Source organism: Schistocerca gregaria, unplaced genomic scaffold (genome assembly GCF_023897955.1).
Source record: "Schistocerca gregaria isolate iqSchGreg1 unplaced genomic scaffold, iqSchGreg1.2 ptg000244l, whole genome shotgun sequence".
NCBI classification, from domain to species: Eukaryota; Metazoa; Arthropoda; class Insecta; order Orthoptera; family Acrididae; genus Schistocerca; species Schistocerca gregaria.
Genome location: NW_026061753.1, coordinates 2,058,882 through 2,078,756, shown reverse-complemented (window position 1 = coordinate 2,078,756; position 19,875 = coordinate 2,058,882).

Genomic DNA, 19,875 nt, shown 5'->3' with positions numbered 1-19,875 from the left:
CGCAGCACGCGACATAGCTTTGCAGACGATAAATGTAACCGTCAAAGACAGAAGAGCGGCCAATGTAACGATATGGCTTTAAGTCGATTCGATAATAAATGAAGAAAACGGACGGATTCCTCAGTTTTTTACTACGTATGAACACTTTTCACATTCTCCCGTTCAACGCAGCTGCTAGTCCTCCTCTGGTGCAAAATCTTAAGGTCCTAGCTCATGCCCAAGGCACTAAAGAAGGGTAAAAAGTCAATAATCGATAACTAAATCTTGGATTGTACTGCTTCTAACTGGCTATTACATCAAGTTAGAAGCTTCTTCTGTGTTCTACTATGGTGCGGTTAGTTTCTCCGCATACCGCAGCACGCGACATAGCTTTGCAGACGATAAATGTAACCGTCTCAGAGAGAAGAGCGGCCAATGTAACGATATGGCTTTAAGTCGATTCGATAATAAATGAAGAAAACGGAGGGATTTCTCAGTTTTTTACTACATATGAACACTTTTCACATTCTCCCGTTCAACGCAGCTGCTAGGCCTCCTCTGGTGCAAAATCTTAAGGTCCTAGCTCATGTCCAAGGCACTAAAGAAGGGTAAAAAGTCAATAATCGATAACTAAACCTTGGATTGTACTGCTTCTAACTGGCTATTACATCAAGTTAGAAGCTTCTTCTGTGTTCTACTATGGTGCGGTTAGTTTCTCCGCATACCGCAGCACGCGACATAGCTTTGCAGACGATAAATGTAACCGCCTCAGAGAGAAGAGCGGCCAATGTAACGTTATGGCTTTAAGTCGATTCGATAATAAATGAAGAAAACGGACGGATTTCTCAGTTTTTTACTACATATGAACACTTTTCACATTCTCCCGTGCAACGCAGCTGCTAGTCCTCCTCTCATGCAAAATCTTAGGGTTCTAGCTCAAGCCCAAGGCACCAAAGAAAGGTAAAAAGTGAATAATCGAGAACTAAAAGTTGAATTGTACTGCTTCTTACTGGCTATAACATCAACTTAGAAGCATCTTCTGTGTTCTACTATTTTGCTTTTAGTGTCTCTGCATACCTCAGCACGCGACATAGCTTTGCAGACGATAAATGTAACCGTTTCAGAGAGAAGAGAGGCCAATGTAACGATCTGCCTTTAAGTCGATTCGATAATAAATGAAGAAAACGGACGGATTTCTCAGTTTTTTACTACATATGAACACTTTTCTCATTCTCCCGTTCAACGCAGCTGCTAGTCCTCCTCTGGTGCAAAATCTTAAGGTCCTAGCTCATGTCCAAGGCACTAAAGAAGGGTAAATAGTCAATAATCGATAAATAAATCTTGGATTGTACTGCTTCTAACTGGCTATTACATCAAGTTAGAAGCTTCTTCTGTGTTCTACTATGGTGCGGTTAGTGTCTCCGCATACCACAGCACGCGACATATCTTTGCTGACGATAAATGTAACCGTTTCAGAGAGAAGAGCGGCCAATGTAACGATATGGCTTTAAGTCGATTCGATAACAAAGGAAGAAAACGGACGGATTTTTCAGTTTTTTCTAAATATAAACACTTTTCACATTCTCCCATTCAACGCAGCTGCTAGTCCTCCTCTGGTGCAAAATCTTAAGGTCCTAGCTCATGTCCAAGGCACTAAAGAAGGGTAAAAAGTCAATAATCGATAAATAAATCTTGGATTGTACTGCTTCTAACCGGCTATTACATCAAGTTAGAAGCTTCTTCTGTGTTCTACTATGGTGCGTTTAGTGTCTCCGCATACCACAGCACGCGACATAGCTTTGCTGACGATAAATGTAACCGTTTCAGAGAGAAGAGCGGCCAATGTAACGATATGGCTTTAAGTCGATTCGATAACAAAGGAAGAAAACGGACGGATTTTTCAGTTTTTTCTAAATATAAACACTTTTCACATTCTCCCGTTCAACGCAGCTGCTAGTCCTCCTCTGGTGCAAAATCTTAAGGTCCTAGCTCATGTCCAAGGCACTAAAGAAGGGTAAATAGTCAATAATCGATAAATAAATCTTGGACTGGCTATTACATCAAGTTAGAACCTTCTTCTGTGTTCTACTATGGTGCGTTTAGTGTCTCCGCATACCACAGCACGCGACATAGCTTTGCTGACGATAAATGTAACCGTTTCAGAGAGAAGAGCGGGCATTGTGACGATCTTGCTTTAAGTCGATTCGATATCAAATGAAGAAAACGGACGGATTTCTCAGTTTTTTACTACATATGAACACTTTTCACATTCTCCCGTGCAACGCGGCTGCTAGTCCTCCTCTGGTGCAAAATCTTAAGGTCCTAGCTCATGTCCAAGGCACTAAAGAAGGGTAAAAAGTCAATAATCGATAAATAAATCTTGGATTGTACTGCTTCTAACTGGCTATTACATCAAGTTAGAAGCTTCTTCTGTGTTCTACTATGGTGCGTTTAGTGTCTCCGCATACCACAGCACGCGACATAGCTTTGCTGACGATAAATGTAACCGTTTCAGAGAGAAGAGCGGCCAATGTAACGATATGGCTTTAAGTCGATTCGATAACAAATGAAGAAAACGGACGGATTTTTCAGTTTTTTCTAAATATAAACACTTTTCACATTCTCCCGTTCAACGCAGCTGCTAGTCCTCCTCTGGTGCAAAATCTTAAGGTCCTAGCTCATGTCCAAGGCACTAAAGAAGGGTAAAAAGTCAATAATCGATAAATAAATCTTCGATTGTACTGCTTCTAACTGGCTATTACATCAAGTTAGAAGCTTCTTCTGTGTTCTACTATGGTGCGTTTAGTGTCTCCGCATACCACAGCACGCTACATAGCTTTGCTGACGATAAATGTAACCGTTTCAGAGAGAAGAGCGGCCAATGTAACGATATGGCTTTAAGTCAATTCGGTAACAAATGAAGAAAACAGTCGGATTTCTCAGTTTTTTACTACATATTAACACTTTTCACATTCTCCCGTGCAACGCGGCTGCTAGTCCTCCTCTGGTGCAAAATCTTAAGGTCCTAGCTCATGTCCAAGGCACTAAAGAAGGGTAAAAAGTCAATAATCGATAAATAAATCTTCGATTGTACTGCTTCTAACTGGCTATTACATCAAGTTAGAAGCTTCTTCTGTGTTCTACTATGGTGCGTTTAGTGTCTCCGCATACCACAGCACGCTACATAGCTTTGCTGACGATAAATGTAACCGTTTCAGAGAGAAGAGCGGCCAATGTAACGATATGGCTTTAAGTCAATTCGGTAACAAATGAAGAAAACAGTCGGATTTCTCAGTTTTTTACTACATATTAACACTTTTCACATTCTCCCGTGCAACGCGGCTGCTAGTCCTCCTCTCATGCATAATCTTAGGGTTCTAGCTCATGCCCAAGGCACCAAAGTCAGGTAAAAAGTGAATAATCGAGAACTAAAAGTTGAATTGTACTGCTTCTTACTGGCTATAACATCAACTTAGAAGCATCTTCTGTGTTCTACTATTTTGCTTTTAGTGTCTCTGCATACCGCAGCACGCGACATAGCTTTGCAGACGATAAATGTAACCGTTTCAGAGAGAAGAGAGGCCAATGTAACGATCTGCCTTTAAGTCGATTCGATAATAAATGAAGAAAACTGACGGATTTCTCAGTTTTTTACTACATATGAACACTTTTCTCATTCTCCCGTTCAACGCAGCTGCTAGTCCTCCTCTGGTGCAAAATCTTAAGGTCCTAGCTCATGTCCAAGGCACTAAAGAAGGGTAAATAGTCAATAATCGATAAATAAATCTTGGATTGTACTGCTTCTAACTGGCTATTACATCAAGTTAGAACCTTCTTCTGTGTTCTACTATGGTGCGTTTAGTGTCTCCGCATACCACAGCACGCGACATAGCTTTGCTGACGATAAATGTAACCGTTTCAGAGAGAAGAGCGGGCAATGTGACGATTTGCCTTTAAGTCGATTCGATATCAAATGAAGAAAACGGACGGATTTCTCAGTTTTTTACTATATATGAACACTTTTCACATTCTCCCGTGCAACGCGGCTGCTAGTCCTCCTCTGGTGCAAAATCTTAAGGTCCTAGCTCATGTCCAAGGCACTAAAGAAGGGTAAAAAGTCAATAATCGATAAATAAATCTTGGATTGTACTGCTTCTAACTGGCTATTACATCAAGTTAGAACCTTCTTCTGTGTTCTACTATGGTGCGTTTAGTGTCTCCGCATACCACAGCACGCGACATATCTTTGCTGACGATAAATGTAACCGTTTCAGAGAGAAGAGCGGCCAATGTAACGATATTGCTTTAAGTCGATTCGATAACAAATGAAGAAAACGGACGGATTTCTCAGTTTTTTACTACAGATGAACACTTTTCACATTCTTCCGTTCAACGCAGCTGCTAGTCCTCCTGTGGTGCAAAATCTTAGGTCCTAGCTCATGCCCAAGGAACTACAGAAGGGTAAAAAGTCAATAATCGATAACTAAATCTTGGATTGTACTGCTTCCAACTGGCTATTACATCAAGTTAGAAGCTTCTTCTGTGTTCTACTATGGTGCGTTTAGTGTCTCCGCATACCGCAGCACGCGACATAGCTTTGGTGACGATAAATGTAACCGTTTCAGAGAGAAGAGCGGCCAATGTGACGATCTGGCTTTAAGTCGATTCGATAACAAATGAAGAAAACGGACGGATTTTTCAGTTTTTTCTAAATATAAACACTTTTCACATTCTCCCGTTCAACGCAGCTGCTAGTCCTCCTCTGGTGCAAAATCTTAAGGTCCTAGCTCATGTCCAAGGCACTAAAGAAGGGTAAATAGTCAACAATCGATAAATAAATCCTGGATTGTACTGCTTCTAACTGGCTATTACATCAAGTTAGAAGCTTCTTCTGTGTTCTACTATGGTGCGGTTAGTGTCTCCGCATACCACAGCACACGACATAGCTTTGCTGACGATAAATGTAACCGTTTCAGAGAGAAGAGCGGCCAATGTAACGATATGGCTTTAAGTCGATTCGATAACAAATGAAGAAAACGGACGGATTTTTCAGTTTTTTCTAAATATAAACACTTTTCACATTCTCCCGTTCAACGCAGCAGCTAGTCCTCCTCTGGTGCAAAATCTTAAGATCCTAGCTCATGTCCAAGGCACTAAAGAAGGGTAAAAAGTCAATAATCGATAAATAAATCTTGGATTGTACTGCTTCTAACCGGCTATTACATCAAGTTAGAATCTTCTTCTGTGTTCTACTATGGTGCGTTTAGTGTCTCCGCATACCACAGCACGCGACATAGCATTGCTGACGATAAATGTAACCGTTTCAGAGAGAAGAGCGGCCAATGTAACGATATGGCTTTAAGTCGATTCGATAACAAAGGAAGAAAACGGACGGATTTTTCAGTTTTTTCTAAATATAAACACTTTTCACATTCTCCCGTTCAACGCAGCTGCTAGTCCTCCTCTGGTGCAAAATCTTAAGGTCCTAGCTCATGTCCAAGGCACTAAAGAAGGGTAAAAAGTCAATAATCGATAAATAAATCTTCGATTGTACTGCTTCTAACTGGCTATTACATCAAGTTAGAAGCTTCTTCTGTGTTCTACTATGGTGCGTTTAGTGTCTCCGCATACCGCAGCACGCGACATAGCTTTGGTGACGATAAATGTAACCGTTTCAGAGAGAAGAGCGGCCAATGTGACGATCTGGCTTTAAGTCGATTCGATAATAAATGAAGAAAACGGACGGATTTCTCAGTTTTTTACTACATATGAACACTTTTCACATTCCCCGTTCAACGCAGCTGCTAGTCCTCCTCTGGTGCAAAATCTTAAGGTCCTAGCGCATGTCCAAGGCAGTAAAGAAGGGTAAAAAGTCAATAATCGATAAATAAATCTTGGATTGTACTGCTTCTAACTGGCTATTACATCAAGTTAGAAGCTTCTTCTGTGTTCTACTATGGTGCGTTTAGTGTCTCCGCATACCACAGCACGCGACATAGCTTTGCTGAAGATAAATGTTACCGTCTCAGAGAGAAGAGCGGCCAATGTGACGATCTGGCTTTAAGTCGATTCGATAACAAATGAAGAAAACGGACGGATTTCTCAGTTTTTTACTACATATGAACACTTTTCACATTCTCCCGTGCAACGCAGCTGCTAGTCCTCCTCTCATGCAAAATCTTAGGGTTCTAGCTCAAGCCCAAGGCACCAAAGAAAGGTAAAAAGTGAATAATCGAGAACTAAAAGTTGAATTGTACTGCTTCTTACTGGCTATAACATCAACTTAGAAGCATCTTCTGTGTTCTACTATTTTGCTTTTAGTGTCTCTGCATACCTCAGCACGCGACATAGCTTTGCAGACGATAAATGTAACCGTTTCAGAGAGAAGAGAGGCCAATGTAACGATCTGCCTTTAAGTCGATTCGATAATAAATGAAGAAAACGGACGGATTTCTCAGTTTTTTACTACATATGAACACTTTTCTCATTCTCCCGTTCAACGCAGCTGCTAGTCCTCCTCTGGTGCAAAATCTTAAGGTCCTAGCTCATGTCCAAGGCACTAAAGAAGGGTAAATAGTCAATAATCGATAAATAAATCTTGGATTGTACTGCTTCTAACTGGCTATTACATCAAGTTAGAAGCTTCTTCTGTGTTCTACTATGGTGCGGTTAGTGTCTCCGCATACCACAGCACGCGACATATCTTTGCTGACGATAAATGTAACCGTTTCAGAGAGAAGAGCGGCCAATGTAACGATATGGCTTTAAGTCGATTCGATAACAAAGGAAGAAAACGGACGGATTTTTCAGTTTTTTCTAAATATAAACACTTTTCACATTCTCCCATTCAACGCAGCTGCTAGTCCTCCTCTGGTGCAAAATCTTAAGGTCCTAGCTCATGTCCAAGGCACTAAAGAAGGGTAAAAAGTCAATAATCGATAAATAAATCTTGGATTGTACTGCTTCTAACCGGCTATTACATCAAGTTAGAAGCTTCTTCTGTGTTCTACTATGGTGCGTTTAGTGTCTCCGCATACCACAGCACGCGACATAGCTTTGCTGACGATAAATGTAACCGTTTCAGAGAGAAGAGCGGCCAATGTAACGATATGGCTTTAAGTCGATTCGATAACAAAGGAAGAAAACGGACGGATTTTTCAGTTTTTTCTAAATATAAACACTTTTCACATTCTCCCGTTCAACGCAGCTGCTAGTCCTCCTCTGGTGCAAAATCTTAAGGTCCTAGCTCATGTCCAAGGCACTAAAGAAGGGTAAATAGTCAATAATCGATAAATAAATCTTGGACTGGCTATTACATCAAGTTAGAACCTTCTTCTGTGTTCTACTATGGTGCGTTTAGTGTCTCCGCATACCACAGCACGCGACATAGCTTTGCTGACGATAAATGTAACCGTTTCAGAGAGAAGAGCGGGCATTGTGACGATCTTGCTTGAGGTCGATTCGATATCAAATGAAGAAAACGGACGGATTTCTCAGTTTTTTACTACATATGAACACTTTTCACATTCTCCCGTGCAACGCGGCTGCTAGTCCTCCTCTGGTGCAAAATCTTAAGGTCCTAGCTCATGTCCAAGGCACTAAAGAAGGGTAAAAAGTCAATAATCGATAAATAAATCTTGGATTGTACTGCTTCTAACTGGCTATTACATCAAGTTAGAAGCTTCTTCTGTGTTCTACTATGGTGCGTTTAGTGTCTCCGCATACCACAGCACGCGACATAGCTTTGCTGACGATAAATGTAACCGTTTCAGAGAGAAGAGCGGCCAATGTAACGATATGGCTTTAAGTCGATTCGATAACAAATGAAGAAAACGGACGGATTTTTCAGTTTTTTCTAAATATAAACACTTTTCACATTCTCCCGTTCAACGCAGCTGCTAGTCCTCCTCTGGTGCAAAATCTTAAGGTCCTAGCTCATGTCCAAGGCACTAAAGAAGGGTAAAAAGTCAATAATCGATAAATAAATCTTCGATTGTACTGCTTCTAACTGGCTATTACATCAAGTTAGAAGCTTCTTCTGTGTTCTACTATGGTGCGTTTAGTGTCTCCGCATACCACAGCACGCTACATAGCTTTGCTGACGATAAATGTAACCGTTTCAGAGAGAAGAGCGGCCAATGTAACGATATGGCTTTAAGTCAATTCGGTAACAAATGAAGAAAACAGTCGGATTTCTCAGATTTTTACTACATATTAACACTTTTCACATTCTCCCGTGCAACGCGGCTGCTAGTCCTCCTCTGGTGCAAAATCTTAAGGTCCTAGCTCATGTCCAAGGCACTAAAGAAGGGTAAATAGTCAATAATCGATAAATAAATCTTGGATTGTACTGCTTCTAACTGGCTATTACATCAAGTTAGAAGCTTCTTCTGTGTTCTACTATGGTGCGTTTAGTGTCTCCGCATACCACAGCACGCTACATAGCTTTGCTGACGATAAATGTAACCGTTTCAGAGAGAAGAGCGGCCAATGTAACGATATGGCTTTAAGTCAATTCGGTAACAAATGAAGAAAACAGTCGGATTTCTCAGTTTTTTACTACATATTAACACTTTTCACATTCTCCCGTGCAACGCGGCTGCTAGTCCTCCTCTCATGCATAATCTTAGGGTTCTAGCTCATGCCCAAGGCACCAAAGTCAGGTAAAAAGTGAATAATCGAGAACTAAAAGTTGAATTGTACTGCTTCTTACTGGCTATAACATCAACTTAGAAGCATCTTCTGTGTTCTACTATTTTGCTTTTAGTGTCTCTGCATACCGCAGCACGCGACATAGCTTTGCAGACGATAAATGTAACCGTTTCAGAGAGAAGAGAGGCCAATGTAACGATCTGCCTTTAAGTCGATTCGATAATAAATGAAGAAAACTGACGGATTTCTCAGTTCTTTACTACATATGAACACTTTTCTCATTCTCCCGTTCAACGCAGCTGCTAGTCCTCCTCTGGTGCAAAATCTTAAGGTCCTAGCTCATGTCCAAGGCACTAAAGAAGGGTAAATAGTCAATAATCGATAAATAAATCTTGGATTGTACTGCTTCTAACTGGCTATTACATCAAGTTAGAACCTTCTTCTGTGTTCTACTATGGTGCGTTTAGTGTCTCCGCATACCACAGCACGCGACATAGCTTTGCTGACGATAAATGTAACCGTTTCAGAGAGAAGAGCGGGCAATGTGACGATTTGCCTTTAAGTCGATTCGATATCAAATGAAGAAAACGGACGGATTTCTCAGTTTTTTACTATATATGAACACTTTTCACATTCTCCCGTGCAACGCGGCTGCTAGTCCTCCTCTGGTGCAAAATCTTAAGGTCCTAGCTCATGTCCAAGGCACTAAAGAAGGGTAAAAAGTCAATAATCGATAAATAAATCTTGGATTGTACTGCTTCTAACTGGCTATTACATCAAGTTAGAACCTTCTTCTGTGTTCTACTATGGTGCGTTTAGTGTCTCCGCATACCACAGCACGCGACATGGCTTTGCTGACGATAAATGTAACCGTTTCAGAGAGAAGAGCGGCCAATGTAACGATATGGCTTTAAGTCGATTCGATAACAAAGGAAGAAAACGGACGGATTTTTCAGTTTTTTCTAAATATAAACACTTTTCACATTCTCCCGTTCAACGCAGCTGCTAGTCCTCCTCTGGTGCAAAATCTTAAGGTCCTAGCTCATGTCCAAGGCACTAAAGAAGGGTAAAAAGTCAATAATCGATAAATAAATCTTCGATTGTACTGCTTCTAACTGGCTATTACATCAAGTTAGAAGCTTCTTCTGTGTTCTACTATGGTGCGTTTAGTGTCTCCGCATACCGCAGCACGCGACATAGCTTTGGTGACGATAAATGTAACCGTTTCAGAGAGAAGAGCGGCCAATGTGACGATCTGGCTTTAAGTCGATTCGACAACAAATGACGAGAACGGACGGATTTTTCAGTTTTTTCTAAATTTAAACACTTTTCACATTCTCCCGTTCAACGCAGCTGCTAGTCCTCCTCTGGTGCAAAATCTTAAGGTCCTAGCTCATGTCCAAGGCACTAAAGAAGGGTAAATAGTCAACAATCGATAAATAAATCTTGGATTGTACTGCTTCTAACTGGCTATTACATCAAGTTAGAAGCTTCTTCTGTGTTCTACTATGGTGCGATTAGTGTCTCCGCATACCACGGCACGCGACATAGCTTTGCTGACGATAAATGTAACCGTTTCAGAGAGAAGAGCGGCCAATGTAACGATATGGCTTTAAGTCGATTCGATAACAAATGAAGAAAACGGCCGGATTTTTCAGTTTTTTCTAAATATAAACACTTTTCACATTCTCCCGTTCAACGCAGCTGCTAGTCCTCCTCTGGTGCAAAATCTTAAGGTCCTAGCTCATGTCCAAGGCACTAAAGAAGGGTAAAAAGTCAATAATCGATAAATAAATCTTGGATTGTACTGCTTCTAACTGGCTATTACATCAAGTTAGAAGCTTCTTCTGTGTTCTACTATGGTGCGTTTAGTGTCTCCGCATACCACAGCACGCGACATAGCTTTGCTGACGATAAATGTAACCGTTTCAGAGAGAAGAGCAGCCAATGTAACGATATGGCTTTAAGTCGATTCGATAACAAAGGAAGAAAACGGAGGGATTTTTCAGTTTTTTCTAAATATAAACACTTTTCACATTCTCCCGTTCAACGCAGCTGCTAGTCCTCCTCTGGTGCAAAATCTTAAGGTCCTAGCTCATGTCCAAGGCACTAAAGAAGGGTAAAAAGTCAATAATCGATAAATAAATCTTCGATTGTACTGCTTCTAACTGGCTATTATATCAAGTTAGAAGCTTCTTCTGTGTTCTACTATGGTGCGTTTAGTGTCTCCGCATACCGCAGCACGCGACATAGCTTTGGTGACGATAAATGTAACCGTTTCAGAGAGAAGAGCGGCCAATGTGACGATCTGGCTTTAAGTCGATTCGATAATAAATGAAGAAAACGGACGGATTTCTCAGTTTTTTACTACATATGAACACTTTTCACATTCCCCGTTCAACGCAGCTGCTAGTCCTCCTCTGGTGCAAAATCTTAAGGTCCTAGCGCATGTCCAAGGCAGTAAAGACGGGTAAAAAGTCAATAATCGATAAATAAATCTTGGATTGTACTGCTTCTAACTGGCTATTACATCAAGTTAGAACCTTCTTCTGTGTTCTACTATGGTGCGTTTAGTGTCTCCGCATACCACAGCACGCGACATAGCTTTGCTGACGATAAATGTAACCGTTTCAGAGAGAAGAGCGGCCAATGTGACGATCTGGCTTTAAGTCGATTCGATAACAAATGAAGAAAACGGACGGATTTCTCAGTTTTTTACTACATATGAACACTTTTCACATTCTCCCGTACAACGCAGCTGCTAGTCCTCCTCTCATGCAAAATCTTAGGGTTCTAGCTCGTGCCCAAGGCACCAAAGAAAGGTAAAAAGTGAATAATCGAGAACTAAAAGTTGAATTGTACTGCTTCTTACTGGCTATAACATCAACTTAGAAGCATCTTCTGTGTTCTACTATTTTGCTTTTAGTGTCTGTGCATACCGCAGCACGCGACATAGCTTTGCAGACGATAAATGTAACCGTTTCAGAGAGAAGAGAGGCCAATGTAACGATCTGCCTTTAAGTCGATTCGATTATAAATGAAGAAAACGGACGGATTTCTCAGTTTTTTACTACATATGAACACTTTTCTCATTCTCCCGTTCAACGCAGCTGCTAGTCCTCCTCTGGTGCAAAATCTTAAGGTCCTAGCTCATGTCCAAGGCACTAAAGAAGGGTAAATAGTCAATAATCGATAAATAAATCTTGGATTGTACTGCTTCTAACTGGCTATTACATCAAGTTAGAACCTTCTTCTGTGTTCTACTATGGTGCGTTTAGTGTCTCCGCATACCACAGCACGCGACATAGCTTTGCTGACGATAAATGTAACCGTTTCAGAGAGAAGAGCGGGCAATGTGACGATTTGCCTTAAAGTCGATTCGATATCAAATGAAGAAAACGGACGGATTTCTCAGTTTTTTACTATATATGAACACTTTTCACATTCTCCCGTGCAACGCGGCTGCTAGTCCTCCTCTGGTGCAAAATCTTAAGGTCCTAGCTCATGTCCAAGGCACTAAAGAAGGGTAAAAAGTCAATAATCGATAAATAAATCTTGGATTGTACTGCTTCTAACTGGCTATTACATCAAGTTAGAACCTTCTTCTGTGTTCTACTATGGTGCGTTTAGTGTCTCCGCATACCACAGCACGCGACATGGCTTTGCTGACGATAAATGTAACCGTTTCAGAGAGAAGAGCGGCCAATGTAACGATATGGCTTTAAGTCGATTCGATAACAAAGGAAGAAAACGGACGGATTTTTCAGTTTTTTCTAAATATAAACACTTTTCACATTCTCCCGTTCAACGCAGCTGCTAGTCCTCCTCTGGTGCAAAATCTTAAGGTCCTAGCTCATGTCCAAGGCACTAAAGAAGGGTAAAAAGTCAATAATCGATAAATAAATGTTCGATTGTACTGCTTCTAACTGGCTATTACATCAAGTTAGAAGCTTCTTCTGTGTTCTACTATGGTGCGTTTAGTGTCTCCGCATACCGCAGCACGCGACATAGCTTTGGTGACGATAAATGTAACCGTTTCAGAGAGAAGAGCGGCCAATGTGACGATCTGGCTTTAAGTCGATTCGACAACAAATGACGAGAACGGACGGATTTTTCAGTTTTTTCTAAATATAAACACTTTTCACATTCTCCCGTTCAACGCAGCTGCTAGTCCTCCTCTGGTGCAAAATCTTAAGGTCCTAGCTCATGTCCAAGGCACTAAAGAAGGGTAAATAGTCAACAATCGATAAATAAATCTTGGATTGTACTGCTTCTAACTGGCTATTACATCAAGTTAGAAGCTTCTTCTGTGTTCTACTATGGTGCGATTAGTGTCTCCGCATACCACGGCACGCGACATAGCTTTGCTGACGATAAATGTAACCGTTTCAGAGAGAAGAGCGGCCAATGTAACGATATGGCTTTAAGTCGATTCGATAACAAATGAAGAAAACGGACGGATTTTTCAGTTTTTTCTAAATATAAACACTTTTCACATTCTCCCGTTCAACGCAGCTGCTAGTCCTCCTCTGGTGCAAAATCTTAAGGTCCTAGCTCATGTCCAAGGCACTAAAGAAGGGTAAAAAGTCAATAATCGATAAATAAATCTTGGATTGTACTGCTTCTAACTGGCTATTACATCAAGTTAGAAGCTTCTTCTGTGTTCTACTATGGTGCGTTTAGTGTCTCCGCATACCGCAGCACGCTACATAGCTTTGGTGACGATAAATGTAACCGTTTCAGAGAGAAGAGCGGCCAATGTGACGATCTGGCTTTAAGTCGATTCGATAATAAATGAAGAAAACGGACGGATTTCTCAGTTTTTTACTACATATGCACACTTTTCACATTCCCCGTTCAACGCAGCTGCTAGTCCTCCTCTGGTGCAAAATCTTAAGGTCCTAGCGCATGTCCAAGGCAGTAAAGACGGGTAAAAAGTCAATAATCGATAAATAAATCTTGGATTGTACTGCTTCTAACTGGCTATTACATCAAGTTAGAACCTTCTTCTGTGTTCTACTATGGTGCGTTTAGTGTCTCCGCATACCACAGCACGCGACATAGCTTTGCTGACGATAAATGTAACCGTTTCAGAGAGAAGAGCGGCCAATGTGACGATCTGGCTTTAAGTCGATTCGATAACAAATGAAGAAAACGGACGGATTTCTCAGTTTTTTACTACATATGAACACTTTTCACATTCTCCCGTACAACGCAGCTGCTAGTCCTCCTCTCATGCAAAATCTTAGGGTTCTAGCTCGTGCCCAAGGCACCAAAGAAAGGTAAAAAGTGAATAATCGAGAACTAAAAGTTGAATTGTACTGCTTCTTACTGGCTATAACATCAACTTAGAAGCATCTTCTGTGTTCTACTATTTTGCTTTTAGTGTCTGTGCATACCGCAGCACGCGACATAGCTTTGCAGACGATAAATGTAACCGTTTCAGAGAGAAGAGAGGCCAATGTAACGATCTGCCTTTAAGTCGATTCGATAATAAATGAAGAAAACGGACGGATTTCTCAGTTTTTTACTACATATGAACACTTTTCTCATTCTCCCGTTCAACGCAGCTGCTAGTCCTCCTCTGGTGCAAAATCTTAAGGTCCTAGCTCATGTCCAAGGCACTAAAGAAGGGTAAATAGTCAATAATCGATAAATAAATCTTGGATTGTACTGCTTCTAACTGGCTATTACATCAAGTTAGAACCTTCTTCTGTGTTCTACTATGGTGCGTTTAGTGTCTCCGCATACCACAGCACGCGACATAGCTTTGCTGACGATAAATGTAACCGTTTCAGAGAGAAGAGCGGGCAATGTGACGATTTGCCTTTAAGTCGATTCGATATCAAATGAAGAAAACGGACGGATTTCTCAGTTTTTTACTATATATGAACACTTTTCACATTCTCCCGTGCAACGCGGCTGCTAGTCCTCCTCTGGTGCAAAATCTTAAGGTCCTAGCTCATGTCCAAGGCACTAAAGAAGGGTAAAAAGTCAATAATCGATAAATAAATCTTGGATTGTACTGCTTCTAACTGGCTATTACATCAAGTTAGAACCTTCTTCTGTGTTCTACTATGGTGCGTTTAGTGTCTCCGCATACCACAGCACGCGACATGGCTTTGCTGACGATAAATGTAACCGTTTCAGAGAGAAGAGCGGCCAATGTGACGATCTGGCTTTAAGTCGATTCGATAACAAAGGAAGAAAACGGACGGATTTTTTAGTTTTTTCTAAATATAAACACTTTTCACATTCTCCCGTTCAACGCAGCTGCTAGTCCTCCTCTGGTGCAAAATCTTAAGGTCCTAGCTCATGTCCAAGGCACTAAAGAAGGGTAAAAAGTCAATAATCGATAAATAAATGTTCGATTGTACTGCTTCTAACTGGCTATTACATCAAGTTAGAAGTTTCTTCTGTGTTCTACTATGGTGCGTTTAGTGTCTCCGCATACCGCAGCACGCGACATAGCTTTGGTGACGATAAATGTAACCGTTTCAGAGAGAAGAGCGGCCAATGTGACGATCTGGCTTTAAGTCGATTCGACAACAAATGACGAGAACGGACGGATTTTTCAGTTTTTTCTAAATATAAACACTTTTCACATTCTCCCGTTCAACGCAGCTGCTAGTCCTCCTCTGGTGCAAAATCTTAAGGTCCTAGCTCATGTCCAAGGCACTAAAGAAGGGTAAATAGTCAACAATCGATAAATAAATCTTGGATTGTACTGCTTCTAACTGGCTATTACATCAAGTTAGAAGCTTCTTCTGTGTTCTACTATGGTGCGATTAGTGTCTCCGCATACCACGGCACGCGACATAGCTTTGCTGACGATAAATGTAACCGTTTCAGAGAGAAGAGCGGCCAATGTAACGATATGGCTTTAAGTCGATTCGATAACAAATGAAGAAAACGGACGGATTTTTCAGTTTTTTCTAAATATAAACACTTTTCACATTCTCCCGTTCAACGCAGCTGCTAGTCCTCCTCTGGTGCAAAATCTTAAGGTCCTAGCTCATGTCCAAGGCACTAAAGAAGGGTAAAAAGTCAATAATCGATAAATAAATCTTGGATTGTACTGCTTCTAACTGGCTATTACATCAAGTTAGAAGCTTCTTCTGTGTTCTACTATGGTGCGTTTAGTGTCTCCGCATACCACAGCACGCGACATAGCTTTGCTGACGATAAATGTAACCGTTTCAGAGAGAAGAGCAGCCAATGTAACGATATGGCTTTAAGTCGATTCGATAACAAAGGAAGAAAACGGAGGGATTTTTCAGTTTTTTCTAAATATAAACACTTTTCACATTCTCCCGTTCAACGCAGCTGCTAGTCCTCCTCTGGTGCAAAATCTTAAGGTCCTAGCTCATGTCCAAGGCACTAAAGAAGGGTAAAAAGTCAATAATCGATAAATAAATCTTCGATTGTACGGCTTCTAACTGGCTATTACATCAAGTTAGAAGCTTCTTCTGTGTTCTACTATGGTGCGTTTAGTGTCTCCGCATACCGCAGCACGCGACATAGCTTTGGTGACGATAAATGTAACCGTTTCAGAGAGAAGAGCGGCCAATGTGACGATCTGGCTTTAAGTCGATTCGATAATAAATTAAGAAAACGGACGGATTTCTCAGTTTTTTACTACATATGAACACTTTTCACATTCCCCGTTCAACGCAGCTGCTAGTCCTTCTCTGGTGCAAAATCTTAAGGTCCTAGCGCATGTCCAAGGCAGTAAAGAAGGGTAAAAAGTCAATAATCGATAAATAAATCTTGGATTGTACTGCTTCTAACTGGCTATTACATCAAGTTAGAACCTTCTTCTGCGTTCTACTATGGTGCGTTTAGTGTCTCCGCATACCACAGCACGCGACATAGCTTTGCTGACGATAAATGTAACCGTTTCAGAGAGAAGAGCGGCCAATGTGACGATCTGGCTTTAAGTCGATTCGATAACAAATGAAGAAAACGGACGGATTTCTCAGTTTTTTACTACATATGAACACTTTTCACATTCTCCCGTACAACGCAGCTGCTAGTCCTCCTCTCATGCAAAATCTTAGGGTTCTAGCTCATGCCCAAGGCACCAAAGAAAGGTAAAAAGTGAATAATCGAGAACTAAAAGTTGAATTGTACTGCTTCTTACTGGCTATAACATCAACTTAGAAGCATCTTCTGTGTTCTACTATTTTGCTTTTAGTGTCTGTGCATACCGCAGCACGCGACATAGCTTTGCAGACGATAAATGTAACCGTTTCAGAGAGAAGAGAGGCCAATGTAACGATCTGCCTTTAAGTCGATTCGATAATAAATGAAGAAAACGGACGGATTTCTCAGTTTTTTTACTACATATGAACACTTTTCTCATTCTCCCGTTCAACGCAGCTGCTAGTCCTCCTCTGGTGCAAAATCTTAAGGTCCTAGCTCATGTCCAAGGCACTAAAGAAGGGTAAATAGTCAATAATCGATAAATAAATCTTGGATTGTACTGCTTCTAACTGGCTATTACATCAAGTTAGAACCTTCTTCTGTGTTCTACTATGGTGCGTTTAGTGTCTCCGCATACCACAGCACGCGACATAGCTTTGCTGACGATAAATGTAACCGTTTCAGAGAGAAGAGCGGGCAATGTGACGATCTGGCTTTAAGTCGATTCGATATCAAATGAAGAAAACGGACGGATTTCTCAGTTTTTTACTACATATGAACACTTTTCACATTCTCCCGTGCAACGCGGCTGCTAGTCCTCCTCTGGTGCAAAATCTTAAGGTCCTAGCTCATGTCCAAGACACTAAAGAAGGGTAAATAGTCAATAATCGATAAATAAATCTTGGATTGTACAGCTTCTAACTGGCTATTACATCAAGTTAGAAGGTTCTTCTGTGTTCTACTATGGTGCGTTTAGTGTCTCCGCATACCGCAGCACGCGACATAGCTTTGGTGACGATAAATGTAACCGTTTCAGAGAGAAGAGCGGCCAATGTGACGATCTGGCTTTAAGTCGATTCGATAACAAATGACGAAAACGGACGGATTTTTCAGTTTTTTCTAAATATAAACACTTTTCACATTCTCCCGTGCAACGCAGCTGCTAGTCCTCCTCTGGTACAAAATCTTAAGGTCCTAGCTCATGTCCAAGGCACTAAAGAAGGGTAAATAGTCAATAATCGATAAATAAATCTTCGATTGTACTGCTTCTAACTGGCTATTACATCAAGTTAGAAGCTTCTTCTGTGTTCTACTATGGTGCGGTTAGTGTCTCCGCATACCACAGCACGCGACATAGCTTTGCAGACGATAAAAGTAACCGTTTCAGAGAGAAGAGCGGCCAATGTAACGATTTGGCTTTAAGTCGTTTCGATAACAAATGAAGAAAACGGACGGATTTTTCAGTTTTTTCTAAATATAAACACTTTACACATTCTCCCGTTCAACGCAGCTGCTAGTCCTCCTCTGGTGCAAAATCTTAAGGTCCTAGCTTATGTCCAAGGCACTAAAGAAGGGTAAAAAAACAATAATCGATAAATAAATCTTGGATTGTACTGCTTCTAACTGGCTATTACATCAAGTTAGAACCTTCTTCTGTGTTCTACTATGGTGCGTTTAGTGTCTCCGCATACCACAGCACGCGACATAGCTTTGCTGACGATAAATGTAACCGTTTCAGAGAGAAGAGCGGGCAATGTGACGATCTGGCTTTAAGTCGATTCGATAATAAATTAAGAAAACGGACGGATTTCTCAGTTTTTTACTACATATGAACACTTTTCACATTCTCCCGTGCAACGCGGCTGCTAGTCCTCCTCTGGTGCAAAATCTTAAGGTCCTAGCTCATGTCCAAGACTCTAAAGAAGGGTAAATAGTCAATAATCGATAAATAAATCTTGGATTGTACAGCTTCTAACTGGCTATTACATCAAGTTAGAAGCTTCATCTGTGTTCTACTATGGTGCGTTTAGTGTCTCCGCATACCGCAGCACGCGACATAGCTTTGGTGACGATAAATGTAACCGTTTCAGAGAGAAGAGCGGCCAATGTGACGATCTGGCTTTAAGTCGATTCGATAACAAATGACGAAAACGGACGGATTTTTCAGTTTTTTCTAAATATAAACACTTTTCACATTCTCCCGTTCAACGCAGCTGCTAGTCCTCCTCTGGTGCAAAATCTTAAGGTCCTAGCTCATGTCCAAGGCACTAAAGAAGGGTAAAAAGTCAATAATCGATAAATAAATGTTCGATTGTACTGCTTCTAACTGGCTATTACATCAAGTTAGAAGCTTCTTCTGTGTTCTACTATGGTGCGTTTAGTGTCTCCGCATACCGCAGCACGCGACATAGCTTTGGTGACGATAAATGTAACCGTTTCAGAGAGAAGAGCGGCCAATGTGACGATCTGGCTTTAAGTCGATTCGACAACAAATGACGAGAACGGACGGATTTTTCAGTTTTTTCTAAATATAAACACTTTTCACATTCTCCCGTTCAACGCAGCTGCTAGTCCTCCTCTGGTGCAAAATCTTAAGGTCCTAGCTCATGTCCAAGGCACTAAAGAAGGGTAAATAGTCAACAATCGATAAATAAATCTTGGATTGTACTGCTTCTAACTGGCTATTACATCAAGTTAGAAGCTTCTTCTGTGTTCTACTATGGTGCGATTAGTGTCTCCGCATACCACGGCACGCGACATAGCTTTGCTGACGATAAATGTAACCGTTTCAGAGAGAAGAGCGGCCAATGTAACGATATGGCTTTAAGTCGATTCGATAACAAATGAAGAAAACGGACGGATTTTTCAGTTTTTTCTAAATATAAACACTTTTCACATTCTCCCGTTCAACGCAGCTGCTAGTCCTCCTCTGGTGCAAAATCTTAAGGTCCTAGCTCATGTCCAAGGCACTAAAGAAGGGTAAAAAGTCAATAATCGATAAATAAATCTTGGATTGTACTGCTTCTAACTGGCTATTACATCAAGTTAGAAGCTTCTTCTGTGTTCTACTATGGTGCGTTTAGTGTCTCCGCATACCACAGCACGCGACATAGCTTTGCTGACGATAAATGTAACCGTTTCAGAGAGAAGAGCAGCCAATGTAACGATATGGCTTTAAGTCGATTCGATAACAAAGGAAGAAAACGGAGGGATTTTTCAGTTTTTTCTAAATATAAACACTTTTCACATTCTCCCGTTCAACGCAGCTGCTAGTCCTCCTCTGGTGCAAAATCTTAAGGTCCTAGCTCATGTCCAAGG